The 16,021-nt window shown below is 46.4% G+C and overlaps 1 protein-coding gene across 3 annotated transcripts in view; it reads left to right on the top strand.

Annotated features, from left to right (window-relative positions):
• Window positions 1–828: 828 nt before the first annotated feature.
• fid (class I SAM-dependent methyltransferase fire dancer) overlaps window positions 829–16,021 on the top strand; it is a 45,179-nt gene continuing 29,986 nt past the window's right edge. Inside the window, exon 1 of one of the 3 annotated variants that reach the window (XM_033470480.2) lies at window positions 829–1,484. The gene's annotated coding sequence lies outside the window, so the exon portion shown is untranslated. Of the gene's footprint in view, window positions 1,485–2,322; window positions 2,456–16,021 lie in introns of those variants that run through there. The other 2 variants (XM_033470476.2, XM_076522496.1) reach the window with 2 other exon arrangements.

Consider the following 16,021-nt stretch of genomic DNA (forward strand, 5'->3'; position numbering starts at 1 on the left):
AACCGCAAGAAGTTGTCGTCTTTAAATTATTTGTTTAACCTTATATTAACCTTCGATATATTCACAATTTTTGTGCAAGACATTATCCATCATTTGAATAAATATAGACAGCGAATGTATCTTGAACTTTCTACAGATATAGTAAATATTTTCTATAGTCTAAAATCGCAAGAAGTTAACGTCTTTGAATTATTTGTTTAGAGCCAGTAGACTCTGTATAGAATATTACTTCGTAATTATTAAATATACAATATTACAATTTTCATTACATATTCAAAAACGTCATGAGTCCATGAAATATTGGAACAAACAAAGGTTGAACGAACCCTTCGGTATCGTACAGTCTCTTCGAGATAACATATTTTTCTATTGTTTCTATCCTTTTTACCGTCTTTATTTACAACGCAATCAGTGAACATGATATTGAATCTTTTATCATGAATTGTTTACAAAAGCACATGACTTTGTCATTAAAACTGAAGTACATAGATCTGAATCTATTTTAATTAATTCAGACTAATAATTACAATCTTCCTCAATAAAGCGATCAAAATTGTTTTCCTCAAATACCGAGATCTCGATAAATTGTTATCATTTCTTCAGATAGATTAAATCGTAAAAATTAGTACTTATATAAATAAATGTTATCCTATACGTATCGTTGTACAACAATGCAAGATATCGAAATACAAAAGCCGATACTTAATTTAATATTATTTATGAGACATTTAGTCGGTGACCCATTTAGCCAGATAAATATTCGAAAAGTGTACGAACGTTCCGAGCGGCACGTTCGAACCAGTCTAAGCTCGCAGTTTGTTTATTATTTCCAGACGTCGTCGAATCGACTAGGAACGTTGGGGCCACCCCGTATTGGTCCTCCCCCAATCAGTCGAATTTTGATCATGCTGGGGATGGTTGACGGTGGCGCCGCGACGTGACGTACCACCGTAGTCATTCGTCCCCTGTCTCGCTCGGGTCGCACCTTTCTCCGTTAACCTCTTCCTCGTTCTGGCTGGTTCGTTCGCTGCCGAACCCCCAACAATCCCGCAGCCACCGTCGTCAGCGGGGCTGTCGGAGGAGGGACAGTCTGATTTACCCGTCGAAGGGAGCTCGTGCACCGTCACCCGGTGACCTAACCGCAGAGAGACAAACGAGAAAAGAAAACCTAAAACAGACCGAGAGAAAAGCGATTGGCTCCTCGCGTGGTGCCAAATTCAGGCGGCGGCGGTCTCGTTGCGATTACATCCACCTGGAGAGTCCTCCCGGCCCCTCTCCCCCCTCCAACCCGCCGCGGCCTGTCATGTGAGTAAACCGTCGCGCGTTTTCGGACGTGTTATGGCGTGGAAGTGCTGGCGAAACATCGCAGTGCCGTCGTTCTCGTCCCACGTAACCAGGATATACCAGCAGCCGATCGACGACCAGCTGTTGTGAGCCTCCTCCGCTGCTGGAAACATGAAGATACCACCCCTGTCATGACCCAGGTAAGCGGACATCGGCGACTAACTCCATTCCATTCACCGCGAATCGCGAAGATCCTCGGTCCTCCGACGTCCTCCCGTTTATATAGGTGTTGTTGCGCCTCGTTTCGTCACAGCGACAGCTTTCTCTCGGTCGGTGCATCGGTGTCAAAGGATTCGACACGTTTCCCCTGTTCGCGAACCCGATGCATCGGGCCGACGTAGTAGCCTCGACTCGATTTTTCGCGGATTTTGCACGACAGCGCCGACGGTCCTCCTTTACAGGAGTCCGTACTCTCCGTAATCTTTCACCGACGTCGCGTTTCCGCGACGTTTTCTCGAGAGTAGTTCTCCAACGGTAGTCGCGTTAGATCCTGCTAGGGTGCATCTGCAATCTGTTGGTGCATCAAGCACACCGCGAAATCCGTTCGCGAGATCAATGACTCTGAACGGTAGCGGTATTTTCTGACGGTGGAATTCGAGGAGCATCGAGGATGCCTGGGACTCGGGTTTCCGTCTCTCGTCTATCGTAGATCCGTTTCCGTTCGAAATCCGCTGGATTTCGGCGCCATTGACGGGGAACAAACTCTCGGACGGTTCGCATGAATGGGTAATGGCGGCAGTCCGAGACAATAATTTTAGATAGTGACACGCATATAGCGCTGCGATCGTTCCCATTGATCTGTGTTGTGTAGCGTCCGCGTTCTATACTTTTTCGCCGAGTTTTTTCTTTTTCGAATGTCCGACATCGATTTTCGTCGCGTCCGTGGCATTTCGAATTCGCGATGCCCGAATCTGTCCGCGTCCGTTTGTTTCGCGTCGTTGTCACTTGTCGTCGTCGTCGTCGAGTGTATAGGTTGTACTTCACGGATTCGTACGTAATTACGATACGCAGCGGCGATACGATACGCGGCAACAAATGGGTACAAACGCGGGTTTCGATCGGCGCCACGGGAGATCCTGCTCGGTGTCGTCGAAGTCGCGTTGCCGAGAGGGTGAGAAATTTATTTTCTTAGGCTAGAGATGGTATCGCGGGTTGTGTGCCGGGCCGGTAATAATAGAGTTCGGACAGCGGTAATTGCAGCGTCGAATGCGTGCGTACGAAGTTGAAGTTTACTCGGAACCACGGGGCCGCGCCACCTTGAATTACTTTTTCATTGCGGCGCCCTTCGCGCGGCTCTCTATGTATACGTACATCGCAAGTATGACGTACGCTTTTAAACGTGAATACGTAATTCCTGTCTGCTACGCGGGCTGCGTGCATTATTCAGGCCGAAATGTTGCCGCGACCCGGTTGAACTTTTTCAATCGGCAGAACAGAGTGCCCCCCCCCCCCCCCCCCGATCGTTTGCTCCGGCATTAACGCTGAACCTACCACCGTCGCAGGTCGAAACGACCGATTTCACGTTCTGTATTTATTTATATTTATTATATTATATATATATATATATATATATATCGGAATATATAAATATGATAAAATAAATATATATAATAATATATATATATATATATATATATATATATATATATATATATATATATATTATATATTATTATATATATTTATTTTATTATATTTATATATTCCGATGCCGCCGTACACGCGGCAGAAATCAATAAAACCGTAAAATCTGGCAAGGAACATTGGGAGAATAGGCACGATTGTTTCGATGAAAATATATCGACGAAGTTTTATTTAAAAAAATGAATATCTCTTCTCTATATTTGATACAAAAATGTTCAGTAAAAAGTTTCTCTTCGTCTAAAAACAGTCTGGACTTGGCAGTGTGTAAACTGGTCCCCTAAGGGTTAAAATTGCTGAAATTATGCTCTTTCCTACGAATTGATTGAAACGTTGCAATCAAAATTCTGGCAAGTTTAAATAAATTCAATCGCACACTCGTCACTTTTAATTCATGGTAGGTTCAGCGTTAAACGAAATACCGTTCTTACGAAAATTCGATCGCGGATCCACGGAACTGCATTCTCTGGAAAATCAACTTCATTGATCGGTCGAAGACCGAACGGTACGGTTACACCTATCAACCCTATGCGCTCGAATGGCAGTGCCCTTTTCATCGGATGGCACTCCGATGAAAATTGCCGTAGCTAATCGACGCGTTACGAAGTAGATTTCTAATTAGCAAATTGCTAGATAGATATAAGCGCGAACACCTCTTCTCACGGATAAATTGTTCTGAAATTCTCGGTCTTCGGTGCAGCCCCGAGCGTAAGGGGTGCGAGTTCTACATGCAGCAGAGACCGTGTATGGTGGATTCGAACGCTATAGCGCGTAGTCAGCCTAGAATAATATGGTGTAGAACGGAACTAGTATCGATTGCTAGTATAAAATAAGAACGTACAAGTATATTCTACAGTTAAACCATTGTATGTATGTATGTATGTACTGGCATGCGGTTTACGGTTCAGCTATGCCAGCTTGTTAGAGGCAACACTATGTATATTTAAACTATCGACCCATTATTCATAGTTCGACTATATTACATTATACCCCATAATTACATTAGTATAGACTAGCTAACTTAACCGGACCATTAAACCGGGCCCAGCATGCTTGCCCCCGCAACGTACAATTAAAGTATACTAGCGGAGTCTTATAGTACGATAACCGAGTATTATAGCTAGTATTATAGTACTATAGTATTATAGTACATCTACAATGAGTAGATGTACTAGTATTATAGTACATGTATAGTACATGTATTATAGTACAAAGGTACCTTGCGTTCGACGAGCAGCTTAGCGTGTAGTCGAGCGACGGTAGTCGCGTCGCGGACTGCGGCCACCGGGTCAGATGTGACCCGGGCATAAATTTTCAAGCGATGCTGATTTATTCAATTTAGTTTCCGCGAATCGAGTAACACGCTTTAGGCGAAGAATAAAAAAACCCGAGCCCCTAATAATAAACAAGAGTCGCGCGGTTCACCGACGGCTGAAAGAAAGCAAAACGTGCGTTGTCAAAGTACAGAGCAGGCGAACTTTTTCTCCACCGACGACGATGCTCCCTGCCGGATGATATTTGGTCACAGCGTAGGATGGCGAAAAACGAGCTCGGGTTGCGTCACGCGGGTAAAGATCGCGTTGTACCGTACCGGGAACACACCGATTGGCCGTTTCTCGCCGCGCCGGGCCCGTTTTCCACGGTCGGTTTTAATTGAAATGGGAAATCGGTGTCGTCCTGGGGGCCACGTGTGGCCACAGATAGCCACGGTGGGATCGTTGTCGTCGGTCGGCGTCGACCAAACGGCGGGGGGGACACGGGGGGATGAGCGTCGTTATGCGCGCGATGACGTTCTCCTCCCCCCGCGCCGCCCCCAAGCCCGTTTCAGCCCACTATTTACCATATTTTATCTAGGGCGGCGCGGGTAGATCGATACGCGCTACTTTCATTCATGGCTGCCTCCCCTCACGGCTGGCACGTTGCCTCCCGCGCGTACCACCACCGGGACCAACCCCACTATTTCGCCCATTGGTGGCCACGGGCTGTCTCTCTGTCCCAGTGATTCTCAAATTCTCCCGTGCTCCCCACCAACCCCCGGAACCCTCCGGTGACGTCAGGCCACGGCTAGGCCCGCTTCGAGCGTCTATTCAAACGTTCTCCGCGCTTAAACGTTTCCACCCTTATGCAAGATGTGCTCGAAGCCGTCGTTTTAGAATGTTCTTTCGAGGCACCGTTTTAGTATGTATGTATGTACTATGTACTTCGGGCCACCGTTTCAGATTGCTTCGGCGCGAGCCGAAGGAACTGCGTGCATATTACGCGCACCTTTCGAATAATGTCTCCTGCGCAATTCGGGCCCCGAGCTACCATTACGAAGATATTGTTAGGGACACGCGTGAGGACCAAGGGTAAAATACGGTTCGAACGGGTGCGTCGAGGCAACATTTATAATCGAGTCGATAAAGAGTGCGTTTAGGCAGCTCGAATGATTTTATCGAAGCTTTTCTCGAGCCACGGTACTTTCGAGGCACCATTCGAATCGGTACAAACGTTTCGTCGAGCCTGTTCAGTTCTCCCCGCGGAATCGCCGTTTACCCGCGCTCGTGCCTTCATTACAACTGCGGCTCTGCAAGACTCTCGATCGACGAGTGCCACTCGAGACAGTAGGATCATTGAAAGCTACCTGTTACGTGTGTCACCGTGGTAATGAATCGCGCACACGTGAGACCCGTTTCCATGTGTAGAACACACGCACATACATACAGAGAGAGAGAGAGAGAGAGAGAGAGAGAGAGAGAGAGAGAGAGAGAGAGAGGAAGAGAGAGAGAAGAGTATTTTATCTATGCAAGCAAAGGGGATAGATGCAAGGATAATCCCGTCCGGACTTGATACGGTATTGAACGGGGACGGGATCGGGCTGCCTTCTTAACCTAGTATGCAAATAGAATCGGCAAATGTAATCTATATAATCTCGAGTTCTATCTTCTCGTTTGATTCCGCGAATACCTTCGACTAATATTACCGTTCCGCCACTCGACGGCGATCTCCCCGGCGAACGGAATAAACAGGATCGTTTCGTTCAATCGGGGACTGCTTTGTGGAAAAAGCTGGTTCGCTTTCCCGCAAAGACGAGGGAATGCAATTGATATGCATCCAACGATCGGCGGCTGTCTCTTGAATTCAGTCGATGCTACAAACGAAGCGAACGAGATTCGCTCGGTTACGCTCGCAAACGATCGGAGATGTTACAGGATCTCATTTTACATTCGAACTCTATTATCTCGCTTCGGTTTCATTTCATTTTTAACTGGACGATCTACTTGATAATTTATCGTTTTTCGTTTATTTATTCAAAGAGAGGCATTTTCTTCAAAATAGGCTTGCCAATGGATGTGTTATAAGAAAGTTGCGACCCCGATCCACCTTGATCCTGAACTTTCTACATGTTAAAGGGGGATGAAGCGAAATTAGTCGGGCCGTATGGTCGCGAAAGGTGCGGAGACGTTTCGGGACACGGTCGGATGCCATCAGGGCATGGAACACCATGTAATATCGCGGCACTGCCCCCTCCATTCGTCGCCAACGTCACTGCTGACGCCCTTTTGCACCCCCGCGTCCGAGTATTTCAATCGTCCGTAGCGTTCGCGTGGTCGTGTTCCCTTCCGTCCGCCCACCCGGCCCTGTCCTCCACCTCATGACCCTTCTTCATTCCTGTTTCCTCCGTCATCGGATTACCAACGTTTTCATCCCCCATCCCCTCGACGGCGGCAACCCTCTCTCTGTGTTCCCTGGATTCGAGCAGCACGCGTTTCAGTTCTCTCTCTCCCTTTCTCTCTCTCTCTCTCGCTCTCTCGATCTCTCTTTCCCTCTGTGATCCTATTTTTAGCGCGCATCCGCGACTGAATAAATGGCTGCGTAATCACCATGTTCCTCGCGCACGAGGAATCGAGCCACGACCAACCTCCCCTGATAAGAAATTCAAACCAGGAATAGACGCCTGGCTACGCCGGAAGACGCCCGGCGTCGGGGCGGAAACTGGCAGACCGTGGCTCTCGTGACCGGGGCTCGGAGTTTCTTCTTAGGGGTTGTAGAACCGACGATGCAGCAATCGGTAGGGGGAGAGCCTCTCTTGATCGCTTCACGATCTTTTCGAAATCGATTCATTTCTGAACAGTCTTTGATATTTTATCTATATTTAGAACTTCTTCGTTCTTTTATAAATTCCTACCAGGGGAAGAAAATTTATATTTATCGAAGGGTGGAATTCTATTTCGATTTGAAAGCAGCGAATAACATTCGTATTTAGCGAATTGTGCACCGAATCTGACGCGATATTACGGTGGAAGGGGTTATAAAGCAACCCCCAATTTCTTGGGCGGCCTTCTTTCCGATTCGTCCCTGTTTGAAATGAATTGTAAAATCGAATCGCTGCTCGAACGTACGATACTTCGCACTAGTCTTTCGCACTCGTTGGTCGATCCGGTCGGTCCGAATTCGAGTAGCTTTTAAAGCTTCCGGTCTGAGGCTCGGATGATGTTAAAGCGATCCGAGGGATTTCAATCTCAAGGTTCCCAAAGAGTTTCAAGGATCCCGATCATCTCGCGGCTCTAGAGAGTTTCCGAAAGTTCAAATGGCCCCAAGGTCTCACGTGTCCCACGAGTTCAAATGGTCCCTGTCCCCCGGAGGGTCTTAAACATGATCTCGTGTCTATCAAAAGCCGGCGCTCAAGGTTCCCAGGGTGCCTCGTGTCTTCGAGATTACACGGAACGCGCGCGACCCGACGTCGATTCACCCCCGATCTTTCGAAAGCGTTGTAACGCTGGCAAACTTTCTGATTTATTTTTATCGCGAAGAATCGATCACCCGGCAACGTCTATTTCTGGCTGTTGTTACACTCGCATTTGTCGCTAGTGAACAAACTTTTCTTCCCCGTCGACTTCCCGGTCGCTAATTTTTTCATTCACGATTACTATACAGAGAGATCGCGAAGATCACGGTTATGTGTTAATTTATTCGATATATCTGTTATTTCACGCGGCAAATATTACGATAACATCGAAGCGAAAAATCAGAAGAGCTGTCTTTTTTTCAATTGTTACTCTTATAGTGTAATAGAAAACAGCTGCTTTTGGTGCTCCGTAAATCTAGCATTAAAGAGTAGTTTCGCATTCTCTTCAACTGACAATTCTCGTCAAAAAGAGAAATACATTTTTATTTATCTTCCATCGTTCATTGATTCGGAGAATCTTCATTTCGCGTGAAGATCCACGGTTCGGTGTTCCGCTGATTGGCTGATTGGCTCGTTGGTCATTTTTCGTTAATAACTCGTAAACGAAGCCGCGGATTGCATTTCCGCAAAGGAAAAAGTTACTTCAAATAACCTCAGAAAGTCCTCGTTTCCCGGAACTAGCATCATTTTGAGGCATCCCGTAGAAAATGCCGCGGAATTTTCGCGATATCGTCGACTACGGTCGTCGGGGAATCGATTGTCTCCGATAAGATTCGATTGGCAATCGGAGCACCGTGTTCCGAACGGGAAGGAAGGTTCGCGACCGGCCCATTGTAGAGCCCGAAGCCCGATTAGAAAGGAAACGCGGATCCTTTCTTCGGAATTGTCCGGCGTGGCAGCGATGAAAATCTGATTGCGAGGACGGACTTCGCGTTTTACGATGTATCCAGTGGCGCAGCGTCAACCGCTTCCGTCTCCCGGATACTTTCTATTATATTACTTTGTCGTGTAGCCTCTCCTCGGATGCTACCGCCGTCAGGGATTTCCCTTTCGCGGCGTTCGGTTAACGTTAACCGGTCATTTGGCGTCGACCGCGGTCGCCTAACTTCATCAGCGCGGTCGACGAACCTCCAATTCCCATGGACCGAGCAGTTTCCGTTAATTCCATCGATTGCCCTGTAATTGAATCGTTCCTCCGACCGTGCGAAACCTCCGCCCGATTATTTCCAGACACACCGCCGCGGTTTTCTATGATACTTGGAAGTACGTACTCCTCGGCAACCCCTTTCACCGCTGGCAAAAATTAGAAAGTACGGTGGAGGGAAGTGTCTACGTATTCTTCTTTTATTTTTATTTATTTATTTTCATTATTCTTACGGCTTTGTATCGTGTTCGCGTTACGTTCGCGAAATAATAAATAAAGATCAACGCGGATGAAATGTTTCGCGAACGTTTCGTTAATTAAACAATCCGTTGATTTTTCTTAATAATTTGCCAATTCGCTGCGGCGTAAATTATTCGATTATTAAATTTACGTGCAGCGTAAAAATAGAAAACAGGTGCAACGAATTTAAGTTCTGAAACGATTCTCGGGAAAGGTGTCCGTTTTCCCTGCGTCGGATCGCCGGAGAAAAATCGAAAAATCTAAACAATTACATACCGCGAAAGTAGAGTCTTCGAGCCTCAAAACGAGTCCAGTTCGGTCGTCCTGCGACCGCTGTTCGCGGAACCATGACATTTCAAAAGTGCCTCGAATTTTTTTCAATACATCGTCGCGACTGCACTCGCGACCGTGTTCTGAGTTATGGTCCTATTTGCGGCGCGATCATGCAAATTTCGGGGACCCGTTTTTTCTGCGATCGTTTCGCAGAATGTTAAGACCGTCGAGGATCGGAGAGAAAGAGAGAGAGAGAGAGAGAGGGAGAGAGAGACGAAGCGAAAAGTCGCGACGACCGGGTGACTTTCTAGGAAACTGGGCCCGCCGCTGCGCAGTGTCCTTCGGGCCCGCGTTTTTCGCGATTCTCCCGTCATTTGATAGACGAAGCCATTCGCCTTGAGATCTTGTCCCGCAGACCGCGCGTTTGTTTTTCGTCGTCTCGTCGGAACGACCATAAAACACGGGCGAGGCTCCTTGACCGGCACGAAAACTGTGTTCGGCAGTCGTCGAAAAATCCTCCTTTCTAACGATTTCTCGTTGCTAATTGACAGAATCCGCGCGGTAAGATGATGTATATTTGCTTAAAACAGCGCAATATTTATTCCGATGGCGGATAAAAGATGAAGGCTTGACGAATGCAATTTTACTCGAATTAGAATTTATTCGTAGAGAAGAATTCATACGGAAAATAATGAATTCGAATCAAAATGATAAAGAAAGAATGTAGAATGTTTTTTCATAGTTTATCGACTCATTTCTTCCATATATTACTTTTCCGAATTGTTCGAATAAAAAACCGATCGAATGAAGAATCGTTCGACTAACAAATCATTGGAATAAATAATTGTTCGAATATAAAAATGTATCGAATAAAGAATCGTTCGAACGAACAATGGATTGTTCGATTGCACTGCGTCCTAGTTCGATGAACTCTCTAATCAACGGACTACGATTGTTTCCGATCGTGTTCGTCGCGTGAACAAAACAGCGAAGAAGAATTTCCGGTGTTCCGCGACAAGTCTTTCGCGGAGGCTCACGGCGGTTTTCTTAATTTAGCAACGGCATTCTTCGTGCAGCAAGTTTCTAGTTGAGTGCCACTTTCTTCGATTAGTTCGCGAAAAACATCCTGTCTGGAGATTAGACCGAGGAAGTCGAGGAACCGACCGGGCTTATCGCCGAACCCCAAGGAAGTTTATGCTAATCGGAGATAAATCCTGTCTGGCCGGTGATCCGGATCTCTTCTATTTTGAAAGCAATTCTTGCAGAAACTTTGTCGAACTCTGTCGAACCCCGGACCGCCGATTATTGTGCGATCGCGATGGAAACTGGCAGCAGAAACGCGAAACGGTGTATTATACGGTATATTGTAGTATTAAAAATATTGTTACGTTGTTCGCGAGCTTGTTGTTGAGTTCGAATCGATCGAAGTCGATTTGACATAGGAATAAACAAGAGATCATTATAGAACAATTTTGATTTTGCACGAAGATGAACGCGGACGCGCTGTCCGAAATTAGGCTCGACAAATGTGTTCATCGAAACAGCCGTTAAACAATTTCCATTTCACCGCGTCGCTTTTATTCGGTCGATGAAATCAACGTTAATCTATTTTGCGATTGTTACCATTTATAACAAGGACGAGTGGATCGAATGCAAAGCAGCGTTTAAGCACGATGCAAATACCGGCTGCATGAAAATGAGCGAGAACCGTCTCTGCGCAGCTCCTGTCGCAATTAAAACAGACAGAGTAATTGTCGCGTAAAAACCAGTTGTATTTAGCGCAGCGTTTAGATAAAAATTTATTCGAATAAGATTTTACACGAATAAATAGATTAGAATAGCGAATAGCGTGAGCGAATAACGAACGATCGTCGTTAGAATGAAAAATATACGACTGAGAAAAATTCGTTTGGATAATCAGCCGAGATAGATATTTATCGTTATCAATATTTGATCGTTCAACGCGGTCACTTTCGCAAGAATTTATTAACGGCAAATAAGTTTGCCGATTAGCGTAGCACGTGAAAAAAATCGTAGGCGAGGGATTTAATAATATTAATATAAGCGGGATATTAATATAAGGGATTTAATAATATTAATATAATAAAATATATTAATATATATAAGCGCTATTTTCGTCGCGCCGAAAATTATTAAAAGAACGAACCTTCTTCGTGCGATGTTCGGTTCCGCGTAAAACCGTCTCGCGAGACGATCGTTTTGCCGTCCGTTCCCAGAAAGAAAAAAACAGGCGCGTTAAACAATCGAGAGCGAGAAGAATGGACGATGAAAACAGCGATAAAAAAAAAGTTCCGCTGCCGGCTTGATTGTTTGCCCGGTCTAATGTCTCATCCGAGTTGACCTAACTCTCGGTCCTCGGAAGGAATGTAGGGCGTAGCGATTCCCGGGAAGGAGGCTAGAAGAACACGATATGCATGTATGTATAGAGAACAATAGGTCTTTCTCGTTCGACGACGATCCGAAACGTATCATCAGGCACGGATTACGCGGTCTACGTAACAATTACGAGGGGATCCACGTGGATCGGATCCTATCCTCGCTCTCGTCTATTTATTCAGGTTTCTGGAGCGGCAATTTGTGATCTCGCCGGCGTTCGGCGAATCGCGATCCACGATCCGCGATCCACGATCCGCGATCCACGTTCGCCGCATTTTCGGGCCAATTATTCCGTCTCGCGATCTACACTCGGCCGTTGTTACGAGCGAAAGTCCATTCCCGACTTGCAACTCGTTCCCTCTCGGTCGTCTCTCGAACGCCCCCGTTACTCTCGCCGCACAGAATACCATTTTACCTCGCCTAAGTCTTCGAACGTAAGCCTAAACGGTTCGTCACGAGGCCTCCAATTACAGTAAATTCTCCCGATTTTTCCTTCAGCTGGTAAACAAAAATGGAGAATTTAGGAAGAGGAGTGACGATTGTTCGAGCCTCGCGCCTCGTTTTTATAATCGTTGACGATCGACGACTATAAAGATGAGAGGGGCCCGAATAATCGGCCCATTTTTGTGCGCAATCCGAGGGCGAATTACGGGAGAAATTACTTATATTATTAGGCACGTTTTACGAGCGTCCTTTCAACTTCGCTTCTTTCCCTTACTCGAGAAGTACGCTTCGTCGGCGACGCGGATTCTTCTGAATATAAAATCGAATCGATCGCGTGGATTCGACGAATCAGTATATTCGAATCGTTCTAACGATTACACAATTTTCGACGAGATTAAATGAAAAAAAAAGAATCGTAGATCGATCGCGAACGGAGACCGCGATCGACGGACTCTCGATCGCGGCGCAGGTTCGTTTGGAAGCTCGCCGCGTCTTCGAAGACGTTCTGGGGGATCGTTGATAGACCAATCCCGACAATAACACGCGATAATTAGCCGCGTCTCGTGAAACTAAAGAAATCGCAAGATCGCGGGTGAAAGTGGCGCGATCCTTGCGACTGTTGCGTTACGCGCCGATCGTCGAGGACAAGTCTGCTCTCCCAAGTGGTTCCTTTGTTGCGCAATTTTTGGTTCGCAGGGGCCGGTCACGAGGATCTCGATCACCTTCGTGTGCCACGATCGCCGAGCCGATCCAGCCGAATCTCTCGTCAGGTGTTCGACGTTAGATATAACGACGTTGATATAAGCGCTGATCCGAACCCGTGCCGAGCCGCGCGAGTCGAAGACGAATCTTCGTCGAATTCAGCCAAGGTTCGGGAGCCTGTTCGAATAGTAATTAATTCGTCGAATATACATATATTGCTCGGAATGCCAGGGCTATCAACAGAACGTTATAGACTTCAGCATCGTGCTAATTTACGAAACGCGGGATGGCGGTTACGTCACCGAAAACGTCTCCCATAAATTGCTACGTATCGCTGTATATATTTTATTTTACGATTATTTTACGATATTACGCGTTTGATTACATATTACTACGCGTTGCTACACCGCTATATATTACCTTATATTCCTATACGCAATATTATTTATATTTAGACTAACCGTGTCTCTCGGTGAAATTATATCAAAATTCTTATTCGAAAATTCCCCGAGATCGTCGAGATCGAATATAATTCCTGAAAATATTATCATATTTCGTGTTCGCAAAAATTCAAATACAATTAACATTCGATAAAAAGAGAGGAACGAAATTAGTCCAGTCGAGCCGCATTGTTATTTAATATTGCAAAAATTCAAGCGTAAATCGTAATCGAAACGGCGAAACATGCAAATCAATTCCGCTCTGTCCAGAGTGAAAGAAATCGTTCCCACGATCGAACGATTAAAAAGGACGAGCGACTAAGCTGGCCAACGTCTCGGCGATGTGCATGCCACGCGATGAAACGGCTTCGATTGTTCTCTCGGTTAAGTAAAGACGCGCGAGGAAACGATCGCGTCTAATTGCGGCGGTCGTTGGAAAATTGATCGGGGAAACGTTTGCCCGTCGATCATCGATAATACTTCGAACGAAGCCTGCTTAAACAAGCCGCCGCGGGTAAAATGCTGGCAATAATGATCTTCCAGGAACAGGTCCGACGGCGGCGGAGCGGCTTACGAAACTCCACGCGGTGGTTTGCCGATAACATCTGCGAATCTGGACGGAAACGATACTTTCGGCGGGGTTTAATCGGCAAGTTTCCCCGCTGTTCCGTCGACAATTTACACCGATCGCCGGATCTATTAGTCACTCGGCTCCAACGTAAAAGCTGTATGGGTGCTACGCCTACGCCGTAGCAATGACACTGAGAAGCCGGAGAAGCGAACGGTGGACGCGCGATATCGCGAAAGTGAAAATACGAGTTCGCCCGACGTCGTCTCGGTGTTCAGCCACAGGCATCGCAATCAGGCCTGTTAACAAGATCGCGGTTCAGAACACGATGCTCGTTGGAAAGTCGCGGAAATATGACCGCGATTTTCCGCGTTCACCGGTTGGAACCGTAACTCGCGGGGAAAATCATCCTCGGCAACGTACGCAGAGGATTTTCCTTTCGGTGATCTCGCAGCGTTTTGCTCGGCCCGATTCTACGCGATTCTACGCGAACGATCGCTGAATTTCCAAAGATTTCACTTCGATAATCTTGCACCGAGGTCTCTTTCCTCGACCGAATGATCGCTCGTCGTAAAAAGCACAGCGAAATGCTGTCGGCGCTTGTTAACCAGTTAGCTGCGGCGCCTCCTTTGCAGAGTTCTCCGCGCATTTCGAGGAACATCGCGCGCATCTTTTATCATTGCGACGAAGTATCGATATCGATGCATCGATCAGAGACTTCGGAACACTCCGGTCAACGTCAAAAAGATTCCGCGAATCGCGGTGAAATAGCTGCGGAAAAACAGCCGGCCAGGAACCGCAGCCTAAAAAAATGCAGACGCGGTTATACGTCATCGGCTGGAAATGCGTCGATCGGCCGTTCGATCGTTCGATGCGGAGGCAAAAAGGCGGCTGGAAAAAGAAGAAAGAAATGAAAGCAAAACGATATTGCCGGACAAACGAAAAAGCGGTTCGATGAAGAAAAAAAGAGCGTGGCTCGACGATGAAAAAACGTCGACAGAAAAACGTTTCGCGAAAACAAAGCGAAACGGTTGGCGGGCCGAGATCATCGAATTCGGGATCGATCGATCGATGATGATCGTGATCGTGGAACCCGTTCGGGAGAGGCGATCGAAGCCGTGAGATCACGCCGACGATAAAAGGAATTTGAATCCGAGCGCGCATAATTTACGCGACGAACAACGCCCCGCGAATATTTAATTGCCGCTTAAATCACGTCCGTTCCCGATGATCGATCGTTCACCGAGCCTACGCAACGAAACTCCGCCTCGACGACCAAGGGAGAGGGTCGAGGGGGAAATAGAAATTAATTACTCGATCTGTGAAATCTCGGGGGTTTGATTTACCGCCTATAAATAGCCGGCCGGGAGAAGGAAATATCTTGTTTAACACCTTATTCAGGTGCGCGCCGAGGACTCGATCCTCGCATTTCGTTGGATTCTCGCGGCCCGAGGTCGGGCTCTCTCGGACGAACGAAACGGCCGGGTCACTCTTGACCCACATCCATTTAACGCCGGGAATAAATTTCTCGCATTAACGCGTCGACGCGAAGCTTCACTGCGAACGCGCGATTTATTGGTCGTGGCTTCGCAAGATTTATCCGAGCGAGCCGTGTGCACGATATGCAGCGTTTAATTTCAATTTCAGTTTTATCACAACCGTTCTCGTAATTAGACCGCGGATTTTTCCTGCGGAATGAAAATCTTCCGAATGAATCGCCGGGGAACGGCGGTTTGAACGAAACCGTCCTCATCACTTGAATCGTTCTAATATTTGTCCGATAATCTGAAAAATGAAGCTTCGAATTAATAGAAGCATTTTTAAGCAATTGGAAACCAACGAATGGAATTACATTTGGAACGGTAAAAAGTGTATAGAATATTCTGTATAGAATATTTAATAGGGGTACTGAAAAGTGGTAGATTAGTGAATTAAGGTATTTTAGCTGATGTCACTTTTATTTTCTCTAATTTCTCTCTTAGCGATGATTCGAATGAATTAAGAAAACCCGTAAGAACGTTGTTAAATTCTTCGAACGTCTTCATAACTTCGCATCTCAATTAGCCAATTCCAGCAGGAACGCATCAAATCCGCAGTCTTCTAATCATTCCAGCGACTCGCGCACTTCTCAAAGAGATTGCAAAAGCAAACTGGTTAAG

This window comes from Megalopta genalis, chromosome 5 (assembly GCF_051020955.1).
Source record: "Megalopta genalis isolate 19385.01 chromosome 5, iyMegGena1_principal, whole genome shotgun sequence".
Taxonomy (NCBI): Eukaryota; Metazoa; Arthropoda; class Insecta; order Hymenoptera; family Halictidae; genus Megalopta; species Megalopta genalis.